Consider the following 25,304-nt stretch of genomic DNA (forward strand, 5'->3'; position numbering starts at 1 on the left):
TATGGGAGGGACAAACCAGCATGACCTCTGTCTTAGAAGAAACCTCAAACCTCTTCAGGACCTTTAAAAGAGTTAACAAAACAGTGGATAAAGGACAACCAGTGTCTGTATTTTATTTAGACCTTCAAAAGGCTTTTGATAAAGTTCCTGAGAAGATGCTATAAAGGAAACTTAGTAACCACAAGGTGAGAGGTAAAGTCCTGCATGGATAGGGGGAGAAAAAGCCCACAGCTGAGGGAATGGAAACAAAGAGGAGGAACAAATGGTCTATCTCAGCATGGAAAGGACTTCCATGTAGGGTGCCCCCAGGATTAAAAATATGACACGTGCCTGGGATATTTATTAATGATTTGAAGGCCATAGTGAAGAGCAAAGGTGACAAAGTTTGTGTCATGAGAAATTGCAGAGGATGAAAAAATTAAGAGAACTGAGATAGTGAATGAAATTAAACACACAGGAGAAGAATACTTTGTAGAGAACACTACAAACTACTTATGTGGGGGGAGGGGGGGGTAATTTCTTTTAAGCATCCCCAAATAAATCAGGTGCCTGTACAGTCAACTCAAGGAAAGTGACTCCTGATCATGCAGTGGTAGTTAAGAATTCATCAGTCATTACAAAAAACTATGATTTTTTTTTTTTTTTTTTTTTTTTTTTTTTTTTTTTTTTTAAGAAAAAGACAGTAAAGAAAAGACTACAATCCTGTGATTTCATATTAGCAGATGGCATGGCCTGTTTTTGCCTTGGCCATCACATTCAGGTTCAGCCCACTCTGCTCTAAAGAGAAACAATGAAAGGAACTGCTGAAAGATCTGACAAGGCTGGGCTTCTTCTGCCTCTGCTCCTCATGCTTAGGTTCTCTGGGGCTGAAAAATCAGAGGCTATATTGGTGCAATATATCAGATAGATTTAATATATATCTCTCTTGTACAAAGAAGATTGAGTAGAATCTCTATCTTTCCATATTACACTATGAAAGCTTTGGCACATATTTAAACTAGAGTTATGAAGTATATTTCATTGCATTGTAATTTGGTTTATTGGGCTTTGACAGCTATCTTTATTAAGAATTGACATTTAAAAATCAATATTTGTTTGGGGATGACAGTTATCGTTTAGAAAGTTTAGAACTTTTGCACAGTCTCAGGTTTTTGGTCACTTTTAACATTAGGCAAAGAAGCTGCACCCTCCGTTTGAGAAGGTAAGATCCAGGGCTGAGAAGCACCCACAAGGCTTACTCAGTAAAAAATACACAGTACTAGAAGAAAATATATGTTTTTAATCTCTGGGATCCAGTTCTGAGGAGAAATATGAAAAGGGGAGATTTAAAACTACTTTTAGTTACTGTATTTAAAGGTAAAATTATAAGCTACATGAAACTTTTGTGGGACAGATAAAAACCACATAGGTATAGCATAACAACTGATAGAGAACAGGAAAAAGTCTCATGGCTGATCACTGAAGAATAAAGGTCATCTAAATTCACTTCAGCTAACTAAAAGCTGAAGCTGCTTGGTATTGAAATTAAAAGCTTGGCATTGGTAGTGAGAGAGGCAAATCCCTATCCAAGGGGCCATTCTCTGGAGGTGTCTATGAATCCTATGCTTCCTGTATAATCCCCTCTACTTATTGTTTCAGAGACAGTTATAGCCTTCTCTGAAGCAGGGCATCTTTTAAAAGGCACCTGTGCTTATTCTAGCTGGGGTGGAGTTAACTTTCTTCATAGCAGTCCTGATGGTGTTGTGCTTTGTGTTTGTGTCTAAAACAGTTTTCATAGCACACTAATGTTTAAACTATTGCTGAACAGTGCCTGCACAGCATCAAAGATTTCTCTTTTATTCCACTCTGTCCTCACTTCCTGGAACAAATAGGTAAGAGGTGAGAGGTGAGCAAGCAATTGGGAGGGGACACAGTCATGACAGCTGACTTGAACTGGCTAAAGGGATGGTGCACACCATATAGTATAATGCTCAGCAATGAAAACAGGGATAGAGAAAGAACAAGGAACTTTTTGGCTTCCAAAGTGTTCAGAGCTAGGAGACTGGTTGTTCTGCTTGTGGTTTTCCTTTTCTTTTTCTTTCACTAATTAAACAAGTTTTCTTACTTTTATTTTTCCTCTTCTCTCCCCCATCCTGCTGTGGGGGCAAGGGTGAGTAAGCAGCTGTGTGGGAGCTTGGCTCCCGGACAAGATCAATCCACCACAATAGCAATTATCCCATGTTCCTAAATGAACTGTCTGCACATATGAAGGGAGAACCAAGACAAATATAAGCCTTGTAAAATAGGACTAAAATAACACCAGAAAGGATACTTTGAGTAAATCATAGAGCAATGGGGGCTGGATTACCCTTACTGAGGGGAGATTTCTGCAGAGCACCTCAATAATATTTTTTGGATTCAACCAATCTCTGTCTCAGATGATGGTTTGCCTATCCATCCCACATGCATAAAACAGATTCCTGTGCAAAGTTCTATCTATGGAGCAGTATTTAATGTGCTCCTGAACAATCCATCTGAGTCCTGTGCCTGTGGCAATATCACAGGAAATGCCAACACACAGCATAAAATGTCAGCTTTCCACAAAGCAAGAAAAGAAATGCTATTCCTTTATGCTATAATATGATGCCTCATGCAGTTTTCTTCTGGGTTTATATTTGGTTTCCTGAAGTTTTTGAAGCAGGAGCATACAGTAACCTGCTCCATAAGGCCTTGACGCTTAATGGGATCAGTGTAGTGAGGGAGACTGATATCTCAGCTTTGATGTGCCATATGGCCACAAGTAAACCATCCCATCTCTCTGCACCATTGTTTTCCTTCACCCATCTGAATTGTTTATTTGAATGTAATCCCTTTAGAGAGAAACTGTCTCAGGATTTTTAGGCACAATGGCTAAGATGGCTGTCCTCTGATGTATTAGGAAGTGCATGGTGGCTCCATGGCTAGAGGAATCTGAGTGGATATACTTCTGAGTTCCATGGCAAACCACCAAAGTTTGCCTTCACAGATGCTCCTGGTTTTACTTTCTCCTACAGTATCAGATTAGGATTGCCGTCACACCATCGCAGTCTTGTTACTTCTGAATTTTTCACAAGCCTCAGGAAAGGCAACCTGGCAACCATGGGCCTGCTAGGGAGCTCTCAGCCCCGTCAGGTGTACTGCACAATTGTAGCCAATAATGGGGATGGCTGTCAGCACACTTTTCCATTTCTGCAGTGGTAGCTTCTGCAAAGTCTGGAGACAAACAGGGAGGAGGGTCTAGGGACTGGCAAGCCGCACTTAGCAGAAGTCTCCTAAATAAAGGTTAAAAATAATTCCTGTTGATTTCAGACAAAAGCTGTGAGACAAGAGGGAGGAGGAAGAGGAGGATTCCAGCCCTGGGAGCAGCCAAGCAAAGCAGTGTGTTCCTGGCACAGGAGGAGCAGAGGACATGCCTTCTGCAGGGATTATACAGAGCTGCTGGAAGTGAAGCCTGAAAACCGTCAGAACGGAAGCTTGGAAACCGAGCCCTGGGCTAAAGCGGGTAATTTACCTTATTTGAAATAAAAACAGCTTAAGTTGAAGCCAGCCGGAAATTCAGCTGACTTGAAGCTGCAAGCAATATTAGCATAACACTCTGCAGGTTGAAACATGGGGGAAGCAGACTGAGGGATTGAGCCTTGACGTCTGGCAGTGTAAGGAAGCTGCTACTGCTTCTGCAGTGCTATTCAAAATTATCCCTTAAAGCTAAAATCATTGCAAGACCAAGCTAGAGGACCATAATAGTGCCTGTTGGCCTTAACTGCAACAAGCAAAAAAAGACAACTGCAGCAGAATCATCATTAAAAGGAATAAGACTATGACTAGCCCCCCCTCAGATTGGCAGAGCATAGTAAGTACAACTGACAGACTGAAACATCTCGGCCAGGAGTCTGTCAGTGTAAATCAGTGTAGCTATGCCACTGACTTCCACAGTGAAGCTGGGCCAGCTCATTCCATTAAGAATCCAGAACTCGAATGCAAGTAGGTATAGCCTGTGTCTTGCAAAGTGCTCTTTGCTTGGAAGGGGCTGGGAGAGGAGGGGGGTCACAATTCACCCTATCAATACTGAAAGACCCAATGCAGCTTTCATAACTTGGCTCCAGCAATCTAATCCTAGAAGCCTTCTAATCATAGTGGTTGCCAGACAGACTAACTCAACCATGCGAGCTAATGCATCCTGCTACTGCTGTTAGACTTATTCTGGTCCCCAAGCTAATTCCTGTAGAGCTAGCTTGTAGAGTTAGCCTGTATAATTCAACACTACACTGCACTGGCAAACCCTTTAGGAGTGTGGCTGCATATGTGTGCAAGCAAGAGAGTGCAGTTAAGTGATGCTGTACTCCCAGACTTGTGCATATCTGGGAATTTTATTTGCCCATGTACTGGCAACCAAATATCCAGTTCTTTTCCTGATGTTTACAGACCAGCTCCTATGTCAGTAAGTGACTTAATTTGAATGGCATAGTGATTGATGTAGCCAGCTATAATCAGGCACCAATGCTTCTGCTTCTGTTTCCCCTGAACTTACACTAGTAGCAACAATTGTAACCTCTTCTTCAGATTTGAAAGCAGCGCTTTCTCAAATATGGAGATTTTGCACCACTGTGCCTGGATTCAAGGCAATGTCATTGTGTGCAGAGTAAGTTAGTGTTGTTTCTGAACACCATCATATTCTTACTGCAAGATAGTATATTTGCAAGACCTGGAGTGGATTTGCTGGACTACAAATACCACAGGAGTCTTACTGAAAGGATTCATTCAAAAGGAATCCGCAATATGTATTTACATACAGAACATGCAGAGAAGTCACCGTGCCATTAGTGTGCCATCTACCACCATTTTATTGAGTCTATCTGAATTTTATTACAATATCCCAGTGTCTCAGGATCTCTGCTGCCTTTAAAGAAACAAGCAGCTGGGTGGAACACATGATCAGAGAGTTCACCAGTGTTTGCAGTGAAGCATAAACATGAATGAGCCTAGACATGCTTGGAAGCCCAAGAAAGTATTAATAAAACTTGCTCAGTGTTTTTAATGAAGGTGTTTGGAGCAGTAAGATCTCAGAGGTCGTTTCCAACTTGAGGAATATGCACACATATAGCTGAAGGGACAGCGAATGCACATTTTCTAAAGGAGGCATTTCTATGTGATTATCTTCTGCCTATTAAAAAAACAGGTCTTAGCTGAAATTTTGAGATGAACTAATTTCTATATATCATGAATTCCACACACATAAAAGGAGCAAAAAATACACAGTTGTCTTTTTTTAAAATCTGTTTTTCCAGAAAGAAATACTGTTGCAGACATAAAACTTTTTCCAGGCTTGCCCTGGGCACTCCTTGAAATATGCTGTATGGACAATATGCACTCAAACCTCTGGCTGTCTCTAGGAGATATTCATCCTGTCTCTCCTTGGCAAGCTGGGTTTCCTGTCCAGCCCCACAGGATTTATTGCCTCATTGTGGTGGAAAAATTTGAGGCTAGTGACCAACCATATATGGGTATGGAAAAACCAAGATGAGCTAGAAGGGAAAAAAAAAAAAAAAAAAAAGAAAAGAAAAGAAAAGTGGGTATAATTACAAGTCAATTAAATATAAATCATTATTAAGATAAGAGGAAAGGAGCAGCATGCAGAAACCTGCAAGAAATACAGGTGTTCTCTGACTTTCTCCCTCCACCCCTAATGTGGATTAGCAGGGCTGAGGAGCAGGGCCTGTACTGGCACCATGAGCCATCATCATCTGGGTGGGATTTCTAGTCACTGACAAGCTGAAAGTAGATTAATAATGCAGCAGCACCTTTAAAGAAAGTGGTGGAAGGAAGCTGAGAGGCTGAGATCTTTTGGCCAGGTTGGTTTTTGCTTACATTATTGCCTAGTAATATATAACTCATTATGAGGGCATAAAATTGCTCTTTACTAATGTTTTTCTCATTCAAAGGTCAGCAAAGCCACAGTGAAAGTTAAAGAGGAGAAGTGCACTCAGTGGGGCTGCTGAAAGCAAGCAGCCATTTTTGGAGAAGAGGGACTTAATCTGCTATCTCATAAGGGCCAACCTGTGCCAGTTGTCACCACCACAGGCTGTGAGCATGTGTGGCAGAGAGGGTGGCAGCTGGGGGTCTGCTTTTGCCACCGTGCAGATTTACCCAGCTCACGCGAGGCTGCTAAAAGCCACAAGCCCTTCTTTATTCAAAATGGAGTACAGGCCAAAAAAATGACAGGTCAGAGTCAAAGCAAAGCAGGCCAAGGTAACTGAGTCCCATCAGGAGAGGAAAATGGCCTTGACTCATTCAAAAGAGTCAAAAACCCAAAGAATTCTTTTTTCAGAGGTACCGTTCCAGTTCTGACTCAAAGGCACAGGCAGCACAGAGCAGCGTGGCTCCACAGATGGTTCACACCAAATCAGCTGCTGGCCAGTGTGTAAAAAAAAACCCCTTAAATTGTCAGTTAGTCTGTGCTTCATTATTTGCTTCTTACCCATTTATACTGAATCTATACCAGCTCTGATAGGCGACAGTGCCATTGAGAATCTGCTGATTCAAATCCCTCCCTCCTCAGCAGAAAGCCAGTGGGAGGAAGGAAGAAAGAAACCCAACTCGCCATTCTATTTTTCCCCCTTCAAATAAACCCTAAATTGCTTCTTTAATGCACTCGAGGTTTTGAGCAGGGTAGGAAGCTCTGATACAGAATGGGGCTACAATTTTGTTAAAGGCAAGCTCTGCAGCAAGCCTGTGAACTCCAATAAATTTGTAACTCTGTTCCCAGTCAGAAACAGAACAATAGCCTCTCCTGTTTAATTGTGGATTTTAGCAAGTGGTTTCGTGCTCAAACCCTCTTGTAATGTAGTCCTCTCCTTTTAATCATCAAAGGTGATCTCTGCCAAAGCAGCTGACAGTTGCATTTGATCAAGTGTAATAGGAACAGTCAGATCTTCCAGGATCCTTGTAGTTACCCATTTTCCATGTGTAATTCCAGTCTATTTCATACAAGTTTAATATGACAACTGTATTACAAAATTAGAGGGAGGATTTGGGGTGAGATGACTCACTGATTTTTTTTATTTTTTATTAGAAAATATGATCTCAAAAGTAAAAGTCATTTTTTGTTCTCAGCCCTACTACTGGCCCCCTGTATGACCTTGGACAACCTTTGATGTCTAGATCCCTTCTTCCACTTTGCCTGTCATTGCAATTTAGACATTGTGAGCTCAGTGATGCAGTGACTGCCTGGTTTTGGGGTCCCAGCATAACAGCTATGACAGATGAGTGTGCACTTAGAGTTGGTGACATCTGGACTTTAACACCACTCACAAACATTAGTGGCTGCATAAATATTTATATTTGTCATTGTGTATATATATATATATATATATATATATATATGCATGTCTGTGTATGCACACATGTAAATGTGCTCCATAGTGGTTTTAATTTGAGAATGGGTACTTTAGGAATAAAAAATCCCAATTTTAAAATCAAGAAAGAAGACCCAACCTCCATCCTTCAATACAACTGCACTTCAACTAGATTTCCCAGCAGAACTTCCTTTGGAATCTGCCCTGTGGTTTTCACAGTTCAATTTACATTGACCCTGGCAAAGCAAAGAAAAGCAAAGCAAAATGTCTGTTCCTTGTGCCCACTGCTGTCTGGATCCTCCAGTGATGCTCAGAGGTGTCCACTGCCCAGGTGTAGACCACATCCACTATGCAAAGACTCCATTCTTTGTTTTATCACACCATAGGTCAGGAGGATCATCAAATCCCTCTTCCTTGTGTCAGATGTCAGCATTTGGGAAGGTGGTTGGTGGTGGGGAGGGGAGGACGGAAGACAGTCAAAATGAAAATGGTTTGGTTAATTAATTGCAAGCACTGCTTGAAGGACCAGCACGTATATTTAATCAGTTGCCTAGTAACAAACGGTGTATGATGTGAATGCTATCAGCCCGCAGCGTGAGCAAGGGATGGACCCTTTCTGTTTTTATCAGCTGCCAGCATGCATACTCTGGGCGTTGCATGCCCTTGTGCTCAGAAGGGCTGCTCTGCCACCTCACAAAAGCTGCGGGTAGCAAGGGTCCCCCCCATTTTGGCTCTACCATTCCTGCTCCTCCCCCAGACATCTCAGAGAGAAGACTGTCTCTTCTTACAGGGAGTGACCTTTTCAGTGGTGAATCAAATGACAAGAAAAATTATCCAGATCTCCCCTCCCCTCCACCCACCTTTTTTCTTTATGAAGTTATCTACACTCTGGGAATAGAGCACAGGCATTGCTGCTGCTCACGTTCTGATACTGACACCAGTGTCACCATTAACAGTATGTATCTTCCATAAAAACCTGTGCAGAGAAAACCAGAAAATCATTGGCACTGGGACAGAGGCAGAATTAATGAGAAAGTGGGTTTGTTGGTTGTTGGGTTTTGGTTTTGGGTTTTTTTGTGTCTTTTTTTTTCCCAGTGACCTTAAAGAAAGAAGGGCAATGGATGGATAGATGCTGGATTGCAGCACATAAAACCAGCCCAAGACAAACTGTACAGTTCTGTTTCCTGTAGGTGAAAAAATAACTCATGACCTGACAGGCAACTGAACATTGAGTACTCCTTTGGTGCTAGTTTTAGGAGGGAATTTGACAACAAGAATTTGCTTGTAGTTTTCCACCACCCGTATGCCATTACGCTAGCCAGGTCTGATAATGCAAGGACACTCCTGCTGCCTGTCCGTATTGTGAAAGAGAAATAAAAAGAGAACATCCATAAAATAAAAGCTCCCATTTATGTTTTAACATGCCATGACAATGTTTGTGTGTCCTTATCAGGGCTTACTCTACTCCCTCCCCCCTCTCCATTTGTAAATCCCATTGGATAAAAGACTACATCTTCCATAAAGAATTCCCACCAGAAATCTTTGTAAATCCTCCATCAGTGAAATACTCTGCTGTCGTGCTGAGCAGAAGCTAATCTAATTAAGATGGGATCTGCTAAATTTAATAGCCTGCTATGAATTTTTACAGACATCTGGTAACTGGAAGGTTGGAACGACTCTGACACATCAAATACACATTGTCCAAATGACCAGTATCAGGCCGATTATTTTCCCTTACTCGGTCACTTGTAGCTAATGTAGGATGCAACCACCCCCTCAGGATACACACATGTGACTCCATATGATATTAATGGGGGTTAAGGTGAGTACATGTTGGAAAGCAAAACTGGGCCCCCAGTGCTTCCTCTAATGTTGTTTTTTCCTGATTAATGAAGGATCACGATATACCTGCATTATATTTCATTACTTGCAAATACTGTAAATTATATAGCAGGAGCTGAAGTATCTGTTAGTACATGTGTCTTTGATACCTGCAAGTTATGAACCCAAACCTGACTGGCAGCTTTCCTCAGTCAAAGTCCTATATGACACCCTCTGGCTGAGCAGAGGTATTTCCAGTGGGGAGCAGAGGACCTACATAATTTTAATCATCTCTTCCTGACCCAACAGTAAGCTGTTAACAGGAGAACACAGGGGATGGAGGGTTGAATTGTTGGGGCTTTTATCCCTTCAACTTCTAATATGAAAATGAGTTTAAACCTTCCAGTGGTCCCCAGAAATGGTGACTTGAGCTGTTACAAGGCTGGTCCCATGTGCCCTACTTTAAGAAAGGAGCATGTTTACAAAAGTGCAGGTCTTTCTCCCTGTCTTCATGGAATGCAGTCTGAGAATGCCACATAATGAGCTCCTGGCACTCTTGTGGTTTACTAGCTCATCAATAAGAAAGATCACAAACATTGTTTCCACCTGGTAGATTCATTGGGTGTCCAGCTCTGTAAGGTCTCACTCTGAGTTTCCTATAATAAAACCATAAATGCACACATATGCAAAGTTTATATTCATAATTGTGTAATTTACAGACAGGGAATTCATCACACAAAGCACAATGCCCAATTTTTCAGAATAAAGAGTTTGCACTTTAAAACATGTATTTCCTTATTTGCTGTTTTGGTAAAGAAACTATTTTTCTTAGACTCCCCTTAGCCCCACCATAATAAATGGTTCAAGTAAATTCAGCAACACAGTGGGGATTCTGTCAACCTGATGTGATGAGTTTGCACTTGAAAATTTAATCTCTTTACCATCCACCAGCCTTTAATCTGTGTAGTGTGACTTTTAAACACATGCCAAAGAGCAGGGAAGTTATAATGCTGGCTTACAGATTATTTAGGTGCTGGCTTTATGAAATGGGAACAAACTCATGCAGTGCCAAGTGGAGAACACTGGGCTCCATATAAATTACAAAAACCTCACTGAAGTAATATAAATGTTGATTTAGTTAAACTGGAGCATCTGTAGTGAGAAGAGACAGGAAATCCAGCTGAAAGGATTGGGTTCACCACTGGTACAGCCCTATACACACTGTGCATTGCCAGTGCAAATCAGCATCATGCCTGGCGTGCTGCACGGATTTACTCCTGGCAAAACTTTACCAGTCAGCTCCCTGCCTCCTCCACAGCAAGGTGGGCACTGCTGCATTGTCTGAGGAAAACAACAGAACAGCAGGGCTCCCTCTCCCCACTGCTGCCTGGTGTTGTAAGAGCTGGGGGAACCTCACAGCCACAAATTTGCTATGCCCTAGTCTCTCTTTATCCCATTGCACAGCACTGCTTCCTTCCAAATGTGGACCTCTGCACTCAAAGAGGAACAACTTTACTCCACGGTTAGGACATGTCATATGTTCTTGGCAAGTCATCATCTTGACCTGCTATGGATTAACCATCTGAGTGAACAGGAAGAGATACAGTTTGCAGAAGGATGTCTGTGACTTTGTTAAAGTGACACCTGAATCAATTGCGTGGACCAGGTTAATGTTGCTTATTGTTTTTAGGCAAAATGCAGAATTAATTTATAGTGGTGTAATGTGATTCCAGAAATGAGGTATACATCTTGCTTGTAATGGCTTTTGGTTATCCATATCCATGTTTGTTTTTCAGAAACAAATGAGAATGTAAGAGAGTGAAAGTGTTCAAATGTTGTTCATTTTGTTAATGGGAAATAAAATGAAATCTTAAGTAACATAATGAAAGCTAAAATGTATGTATAGTTATTATAGTTGGAGCTAATTTATACACCTTCTGAAAGCATCTTAACAGACCTGAATAATATGAGAAGTAAAAGAATCATGCCCATGGTGTCTAGTTTATTTTTTATCTCAAAATTTACAATAATTTATGATTATCTCCTTTTCTGTGACAGAACATACAGTGATTGGTTTCTTGCATAATAAAAAAATAAATTTGAGTTTGCATTTACAGATATTTCCAGAAGTTTTTGTATATGTCTTTAAAACAAAAGGAGGGTGGACAGAAGGATGTCTTTTAAGAATCAAACCTGCTGCTTCATGGCCACCTAATTTAAAAGATAGATGTGCATGTTTCTGACTGTAGACATGTACCATTATGCTGAGGCAGTGACACAATTATTCACAGGTGCTTCCCAGAGTGACAGGAACTGAAAACAACAGCTAGTGGAGAGCAGAATTGAACACCCGCATGTCCAGTGAGTGCCACAGACACCAATAACTGCCTGGTTTGTGTTATTTATCTCGTTCTGTGAAAATCAGTCTGGGTTTTAAAAAAACAATTATCCAGATGTAGTCACCCCTAGGAGAAGTTCCTGACAGTGAGACACACAAAAGTGACATGTCTGGACTGCTTAGGAGCCCATCTCTTGTCAGGCACACCATCTTGTGTATCTGTGTTGCTTGTGTCAATTCTGTTTTGTGTCTAGCTAGCTCAGGTGGTTTCTCAGGCACCTGGGGTTTTTTTGAAGATTTTTCTCTGTAGAAACCATCTTTCCTGCAGCTGGTTTATAGGGACACTTTAGAGTCCATTAGGATGTGATGCCCTAGGAGAGTACATGGAATCTGGGTGACATGCAGTGTCACAGTGCTCTAGAATTTCAAATCCTTCGTACAACTTTGCCTACTTGTCAACTTTGTGAGAACCTTGAAATTGAAAATAGTACTCCTTTATTTCAGTGCTAATCTGCTCAGAGGGCAAGTAACAGCCACCCAGGAGCTATTCCCACCAGCCACAATCAGCCAAGCTCCTCATGCCTACTCTCCACAGCACAAGACTTGCTTTGCTCTGGGATAGCGCAGGATAATCTATGCTAAACAAAGTGACAACATTTGCATGTGTGCTCCACTGTAAATTTCCACATGAAAAATGAGATCATGCTCTGGTCTTCACTGGTAAAGATTTATTAACCAAAAAAAATGCAAACAAGCAAGCATTCCTAATTTAATGACATAGTGACCAACTTCTTTGATAGATGCAACTAGAAAATCTAAAACATGCAAAGTTTTACTTGTAAAACATTCAGGTAAGTCATATGCAAGAGATGTGGTGCCTTCAAAAATTGTGTCTAGATCGAGTAAAATGTTCTTTCCACTGAAGTTGATTAGAAAAATCTCCTAAAAATATGCTGTTTTGACTAGCCACTAAAAATCATAATGGAATTTTTTGTGTTATATTTTGTTAGCATGCTTGTGCAGCAAGAGGTGGAGAAGAGTGATTTTTCCAGGAGATACACATCAAGGATATCATATCTGCCATAGTAGCAATATCAACACAAACTTCTCTCACTGCAGGGAGTAAGAGCTCATTTCATCAACCTTGTGCCCCCCCAGACTCCAGAATAAAATGATTTATCAAAATTATCCCTGTCCCCCCATCCCAACTCACAGGACACAGATCTGTAAGGGCAAAATCTGCCAAGCTCCACACTGTGCATGAAAGCCTGGCTGCATACACCCTTGTTTAAATAGGCTGGACTTGTTTATGGGCACATGTACCTTGGGGTGGTCCTGTACATCTCCCTGGAGCCTCTAATGATGGAGCACAGTTGCCATGAGGAGGGTTTCACCAGAGGGCTGGAAAGCCTCACAGACACAGCTGTCTTGCACCTGAGAACAGCTGGCATGGGCAGGGTGAGCATAGCCTCAACAGGTTGCAATGGGACTTTGGCCCTAAATCAATGTTTTCTTGGCTTTATGAATAGCTTGTCTTTAGAAACCTGTATTCTCAAGTCTCTGTGGCTTCTCACAACCATTCACTATTGGGGACGTAGGGTAAGGTACAGTAAAACTGTGGAAAGTCTTCAGATGCCCATGGAAGAAGGAATCTCTGGTTGCTATTAGAAGAATGGTGTCACTGAGTGACAGAAATAACCACAAATCCTGACAGAAGAAGTTAAATACAGACAGGCCAATGTGAAGAGCTCCAGCCAGAAATTGCACCTGCGCACTTGTTAGGGCAATGGTGTGCATTAAACAGTCGCTTTCATCTCCACAGCTAGCAGATGTGTTGGCTGCAGTGTCCCTGAGTGGAGTCAAAACCCTTTGAAGCTCCTTTGTGTTGGAGAGCAGCTGCAGCAGAGTGCAGCTAAAAGCCCAAGCCCACCTAAACTAGTCAGAGCTTATATCTGGTAGCACCAGTTTCAGTGGCCCACAGTGGGGATGTCAGGTTCTGCCCTGCTTGCACAGCAAGAAAGATGATGGAGCTGACACTGGATACACATAACAGGTACAGTAGGATAACTAACCCATCACAAACAATCCACGTTTGAAAACTCACTGAAGACTAAGAGATGTTGTAGATTTTACTGCAAAAGAGTTAAACATAGTGGCCAAGTCAAGTTAAAGATTCTGGGTCTGTCTTGTCACTAGCTGAGGTTTCCCAAAACAGTAGTGAGTATACATGTTCATGTTCTGCATGAAACAATCTTAGCATCACAGCAGTAAGGACAATTCCCGCATTAGGGAAAGAGAATGAATCCAGGGTTAGTCAAGTCATAAAGGGGAACCCAAGGGCAATTGCAAAGAGGTAACTCCAAAGAAAGGAGATCCTGTTCCCAGTGCAAAAATGACCAAAATTAGGTCAGGAAGAGCCAGCCCCAGCCAAATATCAATTGCATCCCCTAATCTAGGCTAACCTCTGAGTGTTTCCTTTCAAGTCGTCCACTTTACTCCCTCAGGACTCGGGGTTTGGGTTTATAGCTGCTGTTTTCTATGATAGATATAAAATGAAAATGCATTGTAAGGCAGAAGAAAGTTTAAAACTGACTGTCTTGGTTTTGAGACAAATTAGAAGGAAATTATTAAAATAAAATTTAAAAAAAGCAGACGATAGGGGATGCAGTATCATACAGTCACCCCAAGACACTGACCCAGAAGAAGGCTAGAAAAATTGAGAACTCCTTGTATCTGTCTGATGAAAGGGAAAGGAATCAGTAATGCTGAACATAGGCTTAGTAGATAAACACTGTGTTAAATAACCATATCCATTCTTAGCCCCTAAGCTAGCAGAGCACAGAAGCACATGCAAAATCAGAAATGTTTGAGTAGTCTTGTTTATTTCAATGGAATTACTCCCATGCTTAAAGTTATGCAGATGTTTAAATGCTTTGTTGTAGTCATCTTAAAGAGCAGACATTTTTAATTGCCCTGTAAATTGTCTATAACTTTAGCATCCAGAGATGTTCCAGGGATAAGTATAAATTTTGTGATAATTACAAATCAGAAATTGAATATTATTGCAAGGGTGAGTTGCCCATTTTATGAAGTAAAGGAACTAAGACTATAATTCCTAAACTATGCTGTCCTGACTCTTTGAGTTTGCTTGACTTGATTAACATAAATATTCCTTTCTACCCATAATGTAAAAAAAAAAAAAAAAAAAAAAAAAAGGTTGCACCATGAATAATTTTGTTTGCATTTCCTTTTAATATTTCTACCAATAGCTAACAGCCAAACCCAGCAGTTCTCCCAAGACACTAGAAAATGAGATCCCCATTCTTGCCTAAAAGTCATTTTAGGTTACAGCAAGTGCTGTCTGCAGTTTCAAATGAGCACAAAAATTCCTATCCAAAGCCTTATCAGCCCTTGTATGTCCTATCATCAGCTGGTTGACACACCTGTATGGTGTGCAGGACTTTGTTTCATGTAATTTCCTGGTTCCTATACTAAAATAATGATAATTTTCTGTTGGTTGAGATCTTGCAACAGAAAATTCACAAGATTTGTTGTAATCACTAAGATTTCTTTTATATTTATTTACAAAGCCTTTATAATCTAGGGTGGTGCAATGCAACAAAAAGCTGGTAGGTTGTAATGGCCATTTAGTAGGACCTGAATAGAGGCTTTGAACATCAGCACAAGAAAACTGGAAGTTTATAATGGGCTGCAAGCCATAAGATGAGTTCCCTTGCCACAATGCTTGAAAACTCCACGGCATACTGAGCACAAAGAGCCAAATCTCCTTTCCTCTTTGGAGGTTGCTCTCCAGGATTTACCCTGACACTTGCTGAACAGACTGCATGAAAGAGATGTCTTGTCTTGTTCTGCTGGTTATCATTCTTGCTTTTTTTTCCCTCAGAACGATTTCAGCAAAGACCATAAGCTTGTGACAGAGTGAATTTGTGATCTTATCCAATCATCTGGGCTGTTTGCAAAACTTCAGTAGGTGGCAGCGTTTTGTTGATAAATGTTTTGTTATCCAAGTGATCTCATTTAGTGCAACTGTTGCAATATTAATAAACTGAACTTATGATTGCATTTGCCAGGACTGAAAATATTGCTATCCTATCTGGCATTTGCTCTTATCTGAACTGACAACAACATCCATTGTATTTATAAAAGCAGAAAGTCTCTGTGTTTGTATGTATTAGGGGCAGAGGGGAAACAGAAAACAAGGGGAGAAACAAAGGCAGAGTAAGATTAAAACACTAAGGTTGTTGGGCATCTGATTTGTGATTGTAATAGATGAGCATTCTGGCAATTCTGTTAAATTGTCAATGCTGGGGAATATGTAGCTCAAAAGAATGGTTAGTAAGTTATTCCCTCACCTCTAGCTTACCAGCTCATATCAAGCCAATCTTGACAGCATCTGTAAGTTGTTACTACTTGGTAACAGTTTGGCAATCTACAGTCAATTCCTACGGGATAAAAGAGCATTTCAGGAAAAAATTTCATCACAACTGCTATTTGAGAAGCCCAAATTATAAAAGGCATCATGATTTAGCCAGAGAAAAAAGAGTCCAGTAAGGGTGAAGAGGGCAAGTACAGCTTTAGTGTCCTGTTAGAAAAAAAAATTGAACTTACAGCACCTGTATATGTAAATACATATATACACACACATAGACATATACACATGCATATGATTACTAGGTCCTAATAGAAACAGATTATTTTTACAGTAAAGTTTCTATGTAATGTATCCCCAATTTTGCCTGCAATGAAAATAGTTTCCTTCATAGTACAAAGTCCTATGCACTGTTCTAAAGAGGAAGAGCTTGTGCACAAGAGGACTGTCCTCACAGGCACCCAGCTAACATGCAGTTACTTTAGGTTAAAAAAGAAAAATTAAAGTCTCTGATTCAGTTGAACTCCCAGAAAAGAAGATCAAAGTCATTGGTTTTATTACAGGCCCTTCAGATTAAAACTGACTTAAATACACCAGGCTTTGGGCTAAATCCCATGACCATTAAGAGCTATCATGAAAGTGCCATAGACTTAAACAGAAATTGGATCGGGCCTGCTAAAGAGCACATTTGGACTAATACAAATCCTATATAAATTAGATATAATAAGTAGAGAAAAGGTGCCAAAAGAGACCTTATGACCACGTTTGCATATATGGACATAATTTTTATTATTCAGGAAATTTTCTAAGACTGAGCAATCAAGAAGGGAAAGACAGAATCAATGTTGCCAAATATCAAGGTGATTTAGACCTTGCAGAGGAAATTGCATAAAGATTAAAAGGTCTTTCAGCCTTATGAATGAAAGAGAATTGGAAAGAAGAAAGAGACAGCTATGCTATGATAATGGCATTGAGATCAAACATCATTTTTAGGTATGGCTCTAAGCCTACAATAAATACCTGCTCTTAACTTTCAATACAGAATCCAATGTTGATCCTAGGGGCAAAAGTACAAATGACATGGGACAAAGGTGACAGAATAAAATTACACAAATAAAGCAGAAGCACGCTCTGATGGCATTAATAGCAGATGTTTTTGAAGCTTTGCTTCCCACCTTGAATTCATGGGAAGAGTCCAAGAAGCCCTTGCTCATCCCAGATCAAAGTCATCAGACCTATTCCACAACTGACACTCTGAAAGTTATAAAGGTTTTAAATATTCACACCAGGCCTGGAGTGATTGTGAACAGCAGCTCCTCCAGTTATAAAAGGACAGTAGAAACTGGACAGCTGAGAGGACTGCAAGGAGTTCAGCTGTCATTCACAGATGCTAAGAATCGGAAATCAGGCAGATTCATCCTTCCCATCTGTGAGGGAAGGGAAGGGAAGGGAAGGGAAGGGAAGGGAAGGGAAGGGAAGGGAAGGGAAGGGAAGGGAAGGGAAGGGAAGGGAAGGGAAGGGAAGGGAAGGGAAGGGAAGGGAAGGGAAGGGAAGGGAAGGGAAGGGAAGGGAAGGGAAGGGAAGGGAAGGGAAGGGAAGGGAAGGGAAGGGAAGGGAAGGGAAGGGAAGGGAAGGGAAGGGAAGGGAAGGGAAGGGAAGGGAAAAGGGAAGGGCCATCACTGGAACAGGGATGCCCACCTACATAAGACGAAAATATTTAAAGCAGAATCATTGGATCTTGAGGCCACTGAAACCAAAGGTGATCTAGACTTACAGAGTGGTCACATTCTCACCCCAAGCAGTTCACTGCAAGATGATGAATTTGTTCCTTGTAACAGGCAAGTGAGAAAGGATGCCAGCGTGAACTCATGTTTTAATACCAATCCAGATTGAGCCCAAGAAGAGCAGAGACTTCCAAGAGACATCTGACAGCACCTAATCAAAGGAGGGTTGGAACTGTGCCTGAGATGTAGTCCTAAAGATGTGCGGCCACTCCATCTCATGCGTTGGATAGCTGTGGTGGTGCCAGCCTCCATCAGCCACTCACTACATTTCTCAACACCCATCTCTGTGCTTTCACTTAAACTCCCTGCCACAGTAACAAAATTGCATTATTCTTTGTCTTCAAATCTGACCTTAAAAATACTTCCCTTCAAATGAAGCTTAGCAGCCCTTTGACATTGTTACCAGTGCCCATTATCAGGTAAAAAGTGGGAAGTGGGAGTGGAGGAAAGGTAACATTCACATCACTTAATTTTAAGCATCCAACTTCAATTCACCATGTTAGCAATCCGATTCCTCTGTTTAATCCATAAAGACAGACAGGATCCTTTGAGGGATGATTAGGCATTCTCTGAACTGCCCCCACAGGAGCTTGACAGCGAGGTCTATCGATGCAGCTGTTATTGGCACACAGGCAGATAGCACACAGTACAGTTAGCTCTCTTCAGTTAAATGCAGTGAATGCTCCCCCTTAACCCTTTGCATCTCTCATCTGTCAGTATTTACCTGTACTTCAAGGACAAGCATTTTGGGAAAAGCAGTATATTTTTGTCCCGTATTTGTTTAGCACCCATCCCTCTTGGGTTGTTTAGCCCAGAGAAAAGGAGGCTTTGGGGAAATCTTATTACTCTCTCCAACTGCTTGAAAAGACGTTGTTTCAAAATTGGTGCCAGCCTCTTGTCTCAAGTCACAAATTGCAGGACAAGAGGAATTGGCCTCAAGTTGTTCCAAGGTGGGTTTAGATCGGGTATTAGGAAAAGTTTCTTCATGGAATGGGTTGTGAACATTGGAACAGGCTGCCCAGAAGAGTGAGTTGAATCACCATCCATGGAGGTATTTAAAAGACACAAGGATGAGGTACTTAGGAACATGGTTTAGTGGTGAACTTGGGTTAAATGTCTCAGTCTTATAGGTCTATTCCAACCTAGATGATTATATGATTCTATTGCACATTAGACCATGCCAAGAGGTGAGGAGGTGTGTGCCAGCTTCCACACTACCTCCTTCACACCTGAGAGTGCATCTTCTCACAAGGCACAGAGCATGTAAGTTCTCTGGCACCAGTAACTGAGTTGTTCTCTTACCCTGACTGCCCCTGAACCATCAGCATTGTGATACCTTAGATGATAATAAATAACAGCAAGCTAGAAGTAGGACTCTTCTAACTGTTGGCACAACTGTGTTTTATTAAGAAATTAATAAGATTCTGCCTTCTACTGCTGTGGGACCCATGTCTGTGAGGAAAGATGATATGACTGTAGTATTAACTGTAAAGGAATGTATACAGGGAAAAAACTATATACCAAGATAAGAAAGGACTTAGTAGCTGCTGAGCTAGCAAAGCTGCAGACACATCAGCATAGAGTCAACAAAGCTAAAATATATAGAAGTGAAACTCAAATCAAAGTAATTTAAATATATGACATAAGAATACATTGTATTCAAAGGAGTATAAAACCAGAAATTTCTAAAGTCATGAAGCAGCCCAAAGAAGTAATGATGTTAATAATATTGGAATATGCAATAAGAGGTTTGGATTCTCAATCTGCAAGGCCTGTGATTTTTTTCTGTTGAAGTAAATGGGAATTTTTTTATTCAAGTACCTTGTTTCTATTGAAATTTCTCATCTTCATGATGTAAGGATGAAGGTCATCAGTCAAAGCTGAGGCTGAGTAGATAGACTGCTAACCAGCCTAGTTCAAGAGTTCCTTATTCCACAGACAAACTATAGGTGCTGTGAAAAGTGTCTTCTTCATGAAGGCATTTGGATGATCACTTACATTCATTTGCCTGTATTAGCTGGAGAGTAACTATGCAGAATCAGCACTTTGAGACTGAGGCACTTTCTGTCTGCAGTATGTAGTATGTGAACAGAGATGTTAGTGTGCAGTGTGTTCACAGGCTTTAGAGAGTAACACAGTGCTTAGACAGGAAAACTTTGCCCTGAGTGAGGAAGGTCACAGTATCCATACATGGCCAATAAAAAATGTCCCAGCCAGGTTAGATCTCTTCAAGGTGGAGGAACTTGGGCTGCTTACTATGTCTTCGAGTAAAAATAAGGTATAGGCTGATTCAGGACTTTTGCTAACCACAGCTTTAATCATTGCTGAATGAGAATAGCAGTACTTACTACATGCCACTTGTGCTGGAGTCTGAGCACAGGCATCTGGCAGCTGTCTTTCCTATGATCAGCCTGAGAGCCCTGGAGATTTCCCTATCTCAGTTGCACAAGAAGGAGAAGGTTGCCTCTGTTTTATTTCATTTGTATGTGCAACAGTAAGCAGAGCATACAACAGGTGAGGCTGAGGCAGTGCCTAGCTACCTTGTTCAGTGTTCAAAGGCAGCCACTTGGAGAAACCAACACATAGGTTAGAAATAGAGGGCTGGACCTCAGCTACAGTACCACAGAATCAGATTAACTTCACAGTTTATCACCCTGCTGCAGCCGTGATGCCATTCTAGTCTAGCCCATGATGCTGTAAGCACCCAAGATATGTTGTCTCTCTGTATCAGTGTACAAATACTGAAAAGATTTTACAAAGCTTCAGAATAATAGAAGGGCAAATAATGTTTCATAGATAAGCAAAAAAAAATAAGAGTCTTCCACTTGGTCTTCATTCTGACATGTTTTGCCCAGGTCATGAAGATCTAAAGCTTAAACTCATGCACATGTTAAGTATGCAATGCCCTAAGGTGTGTGTCAACAATACCTACCCGACTAGTCTCTTGAAAAGGAATGGACATTGAGGAAAGCTGTGTGGCTTAGAGAGAGAAATGCAAATGCAGATCGACCCTGTAATGAAAAACCTCCTTATTAAACTGTTTTATCTTGGAGCAGTCCTTCTTTTCAGAACACATCCAAGCAGAGATAAAGGCATCTTACCATAGTCATTAAACTGTGCATGGTTTGATTCAATCAGACTCAGATCATTTGCATATGGATCAGTTTAATCTAGTTCTTCCTGTCTCACACCTATTGTTAATCACGCCTAGACTCCCTCCCTGCTTACTAATACCCATTCCCCCTCCTCCTCCATTCCTTTGATTCAAGTAGATAAATGAATAGGCATAAGGACATCAACATCTTTCTGAGTGATCATCTGCCTTGTATGCTCAGAATGTCCCATGTTCTGCTGATTATGTCCTGGTTGGCATCCCATATGTTCTTGATAGTCCCTGTCTTTGCTGATTTAGGAAGACTGGGAAGACAGAGGAAGAATATTGACTCAGGCTGTAAGCCCCAGCTTAGGTTTACCTCTAGCCTCAAATTAAACGAGATTTGTGTTCTCAATTTATTCAGCATCATTAGAAAGTATCTCTCCAAGTAGCATGTTGAACTTAACAAAGCAATCCTCTTCTTTCAGAAGCTGAGTATTATTTCTGCTTTTAGCCAGCAGTGATGATAGCTGTTTTTACATCATCAATCTACAGTGATGGGGTAACCTGTATTTTTGTAGAAGTAGATATTTTTATGTATCAGAGGCAATACTGTTTGGGTCTTTTTTAGCAATGCTAGAGTTCTGTAAGACTTTCCCTCTGAATGACTGAGTTTTTGCTGCTTTTTCAGAGAATAATTGCAACCACAGGTTGAATGACTCTGCCCCAGATATATTGCCATGAATCCCAAACCCTAGCTTTGTTTTTTATTGTAGGTTTTCGTTTCATTGTCCAGGATATTCTGTCCAGCCACATCACAGTTATGGCCTTGGGGAGGTAATAGGCTTTATGATTGTGTGAGGAATGTGAGAGCAACAGATTGGGCAGTTTACACAAAATGTCTGGCATGGTGATTTTTCCACTCAAAGCTGTTGCTGTACAAACCTGTGGAGGAGATATTCATACATGCATATTAAAACCAGGATCTTTATTTTATTTTTGTTGTATTCTCTCCATAGCTTTTACATAAATTCAGCTGCAGCTAGAATAATGTCCTCTAAAAAATGAAAGCCAGACTCCCAGGAGGAGCTGCCTTTCAGCAGCATAGGGAGGGTTATTTTCTCGTGTAAGGACAGTCATATAAGCACGGTTGGACCCATCATTCATTCAGCCAGCATCACACAAGTGACCCCCATATTTCTTTTGCAGTGATGGTGAGCTGGGTGAATCCCCCCAGCTGGGAGGGGGTTTTGTCATAGAGAGAAATTGTGTGTAAACAGTGCAGGTGCTGAGGGAGGGGATGGAGGACAGTATCCAAATTCAATGTTCTCCAGTACAATTCCTCGGGGGTTGTGTATGTATTGTGATTAAGACTAGTTTGACCATAGTCACACAGCCCTGATGCCCTCCCATCCTGTGCTGCAAGGGAAGGTATGGGCCAGAGAGCTCAGCAAAATGGGACAGCTGTAGACAGCTAATGGAGATGAACATACACGTCTCATGCATTAATATTCAAATTAATTTCTGCTGATTATAGTTCAGTTCAGGATGATGCATTATTTATATTAGAAGTCCTTTTATAGAATCTTGTGGGTAAGGAAGTCACAGCTCGTGAGGTGGAGAAAATGAGCTCTCCTTAGCAGTCTCTGTTGTGTCTTCATAGCATTTAGCACATGGGGCTGTGAGATCACTGAGCACCTGTAATTCCAGACAATATGAGACACAAGACTTAATCTCTGATAGTTTTTTTCCACAGGACATGGAGAAATTCATTAACCCTGCCTGCTTTTCTGGAAACAGGAAGGAATTAAAAATTTGTGCTAAAAATACTTGCAGAATAATTTTAAACCCTAGGAAGGGGCGGAAAGGTTATATTTGGGTTTAGTTTCTGGGAAGGACTAAGGACCAAAACAGCAGGATTTTAGACAAATTTGATGCAACTCTCCCTGTTAAAATTTTGTCTCTGAAACTACAACATCCTGACATTTTTTTCCCTTGTCTGAAGCACAAGAAAAGTTCCTTTTACAGAATATGAGGATCTCAGCTGGCTGAATGAAATGATTCACTGTCAGCAAGAATGTAAAGATGACTGTGGCTTCACTAAGCCCTTTTCTGCTGCTAAGGTGGCAGTTTTAGATTCCTTGTCATGACACACAAGTAAAAACAGCTTTGGAAAGCATGCACTGAAAGAGGCTGATCTAAGGTTTAAGTACTTTCAGAACCATATTTGCTAATCTGGAGTAATTGATTTTTCTCAGTCTTCATGTTCCTTTTAATTTAATTTCTTTTCAGTGTGTAGTTTTTTTAGAGAGGAGAGGTGAGGGGAGGAGATGAAGTGAATTTCCATCTCTGGCACCATATGGACAAAGCAATATTCCTGCACTAGCCTCCATCCCTGGGGATGGATTGCTTGGGAGCAGTAGGGTGCTGTCCCATTGTGAGGATGGTGTGGGACAGAAAACTGGCATATAGGGGTGCCAGGGAGCTTCACAGGTATTTGCTGAAAAGAAAGCAAGACCAAGAATGCAGTACCATGAGTTTGCTTCAGATTTGTGCAGACTCACTCGTGCACCTTTCCCTCCTAGTCTGTCCCAAGCCTGCTTTTTGATATATGGGCCTCCTTCCCTGCTTCCCAGACAGCTGAAGGTCTCATCCAGCTCCATTAGACATGTCTATTTTTTCATCCCATGTGCTGTCAGGACACTAAGAACAGGCACAGTAGTGGGACTAGTCACTCTTTGTACCCCATCGTTTTTCCAGGGTCACATCAGCTGCTGGGACCAGGCTGCTCCCAGGACACAGCCTGCTTTGAGTAAATGGAATCTCTGGGCAATCATTGCACAGGATGAGCAGAACAAGACAGTTTTAGAAAAGACAGCTGTTTAGCTAAACTGGACCATAGTTTTACAGTTGTGTCACAAGAAAATGTCTCTGGTACCCCTTCATACCCCAGCAAATTCTAGATTTCCTTCAGAGAGTTCAGGACTATTTAATAAACTGCTGCTTGTGTACTGCAGACACAGGAGAACAAGAGAGTGGAGTTGGAGTTGGGAAAAGTGAGGCAACATTAATATCACCTCTATATCTTGCAGCTGCCATCTGCATATGAATAATAGCCATTAGCATGGAGTACTCACAATCACCTGTGCTTTTGTGCATGTTAAATTCAGCATTCATATGTGCAGGAAGAGAAAAATTAAGCATAAATGTTCAGCTTGAAAATAAGCAGGGATTACATAAGAAATTCTTGTGTTAATCTTTCTTCTTTTTAAATTGCTTTTTATTCCTGCTACATGCTAGAAATAAAATATGTCAAGATTTAGGGTTTTTTTTTTCTGCCAGGGAAGTACCTTGAGACCACAGCACATTACTAGGTCATGATATAAAGGTTTACAGGCATGTGTCTTAAAAAATTCCATCACTATCAACAAACCCTGCAAGTCCAGTTTCTTCTCCAATGAAACTTTACAAGCAAATTTAAACAAACTAAACTTTCTGCATATGAATGCCCAGAGAAAACTTGATTTAACTTACTACAACTATAGTATAAAGTGGCATTGAACTGAAGATCTCTTTCAATGTTATCTGCTATATATCAATTAACTAAGGGAGTCTGAATCTCATTACTGAATGGTCAACCTTTGTAATCATTGTTCACTAAGTACAGATACTGGTTTGAAGATAATAGTCATCCTTTCTACTCTTACCTTTACAGGGGTGCCACTGTGCTTTGCATTTAACATGTCAGGCATAATGCCTACAATTCAAGGACAGCTATTTACTTAGTCCTTCTTAATTCTTGGGTCATTGCTGCTGTATCACAGCATTTTATAGAAGTATGGCTTAGTGGTAGGGCCTTCCTTTTTCATCTTCTTGCTTCAGTATATAGGTGCTGGACATTGGTTTTAGGGCAGATTCTCTGGGTTTAATATAGGAAGAATATTTAGCACTATGTTTGCCATTTGTCTCAGAGGCTTGCTTTCATCCCAGTTATGTTAGAAAGTCAGTCCTGGAGATGAAGAGTTGTGACATAGCAGCCTCAGTTTCTCATAGCCACAAGCCTTGGCTGAGGACGGGGCAGTGGAGAGAGCCCCACTGCACTGCAAGGAACAGGAGCCAGCCAGAGCAGCCTGTGGGAGGGGGATGCTCTCGACACAGGGCAGCCCACTGCCACATTACAGAACCACAGAGTCAAAGAATTGCAGGATGGAAAGGACCACATTGGGTCATCTAACCTCTCAACTCAACCAGGGTCATCCTAGAGCACATGGCACAGCATTGTGTCCAGATGGCTGTTGGCTATCTCCAGTGAGAAAAACTCCATAACCTCTCTGGGCAACCTGTTCCAGTGCTCAGTTGGCCACACAGTAAAAAGTTCTTCCTCACATTCATGTGGAACTTCCTTTGTATTATTTTCTGCCTGTTGCCTATTGTCCTTTTGCTTGGCATCACCAAGAAGGGCCTGGGCATCCTCTTGGCAGCTTTCCTTCAGATCCTTATGGACATT

The sequence above is a fragment of the Erithacus rubecula genome, assembly GCF_903797595.1.
Source record: "Erithacus rubecula genome assembly, chromosome: 2".
Taxonomy (NCBI): Eukaryota; Metazoa; Chordata; class Aves; order Passeriformes; family Muscicapidae; genus Erithacus; species Erithacus rubecula.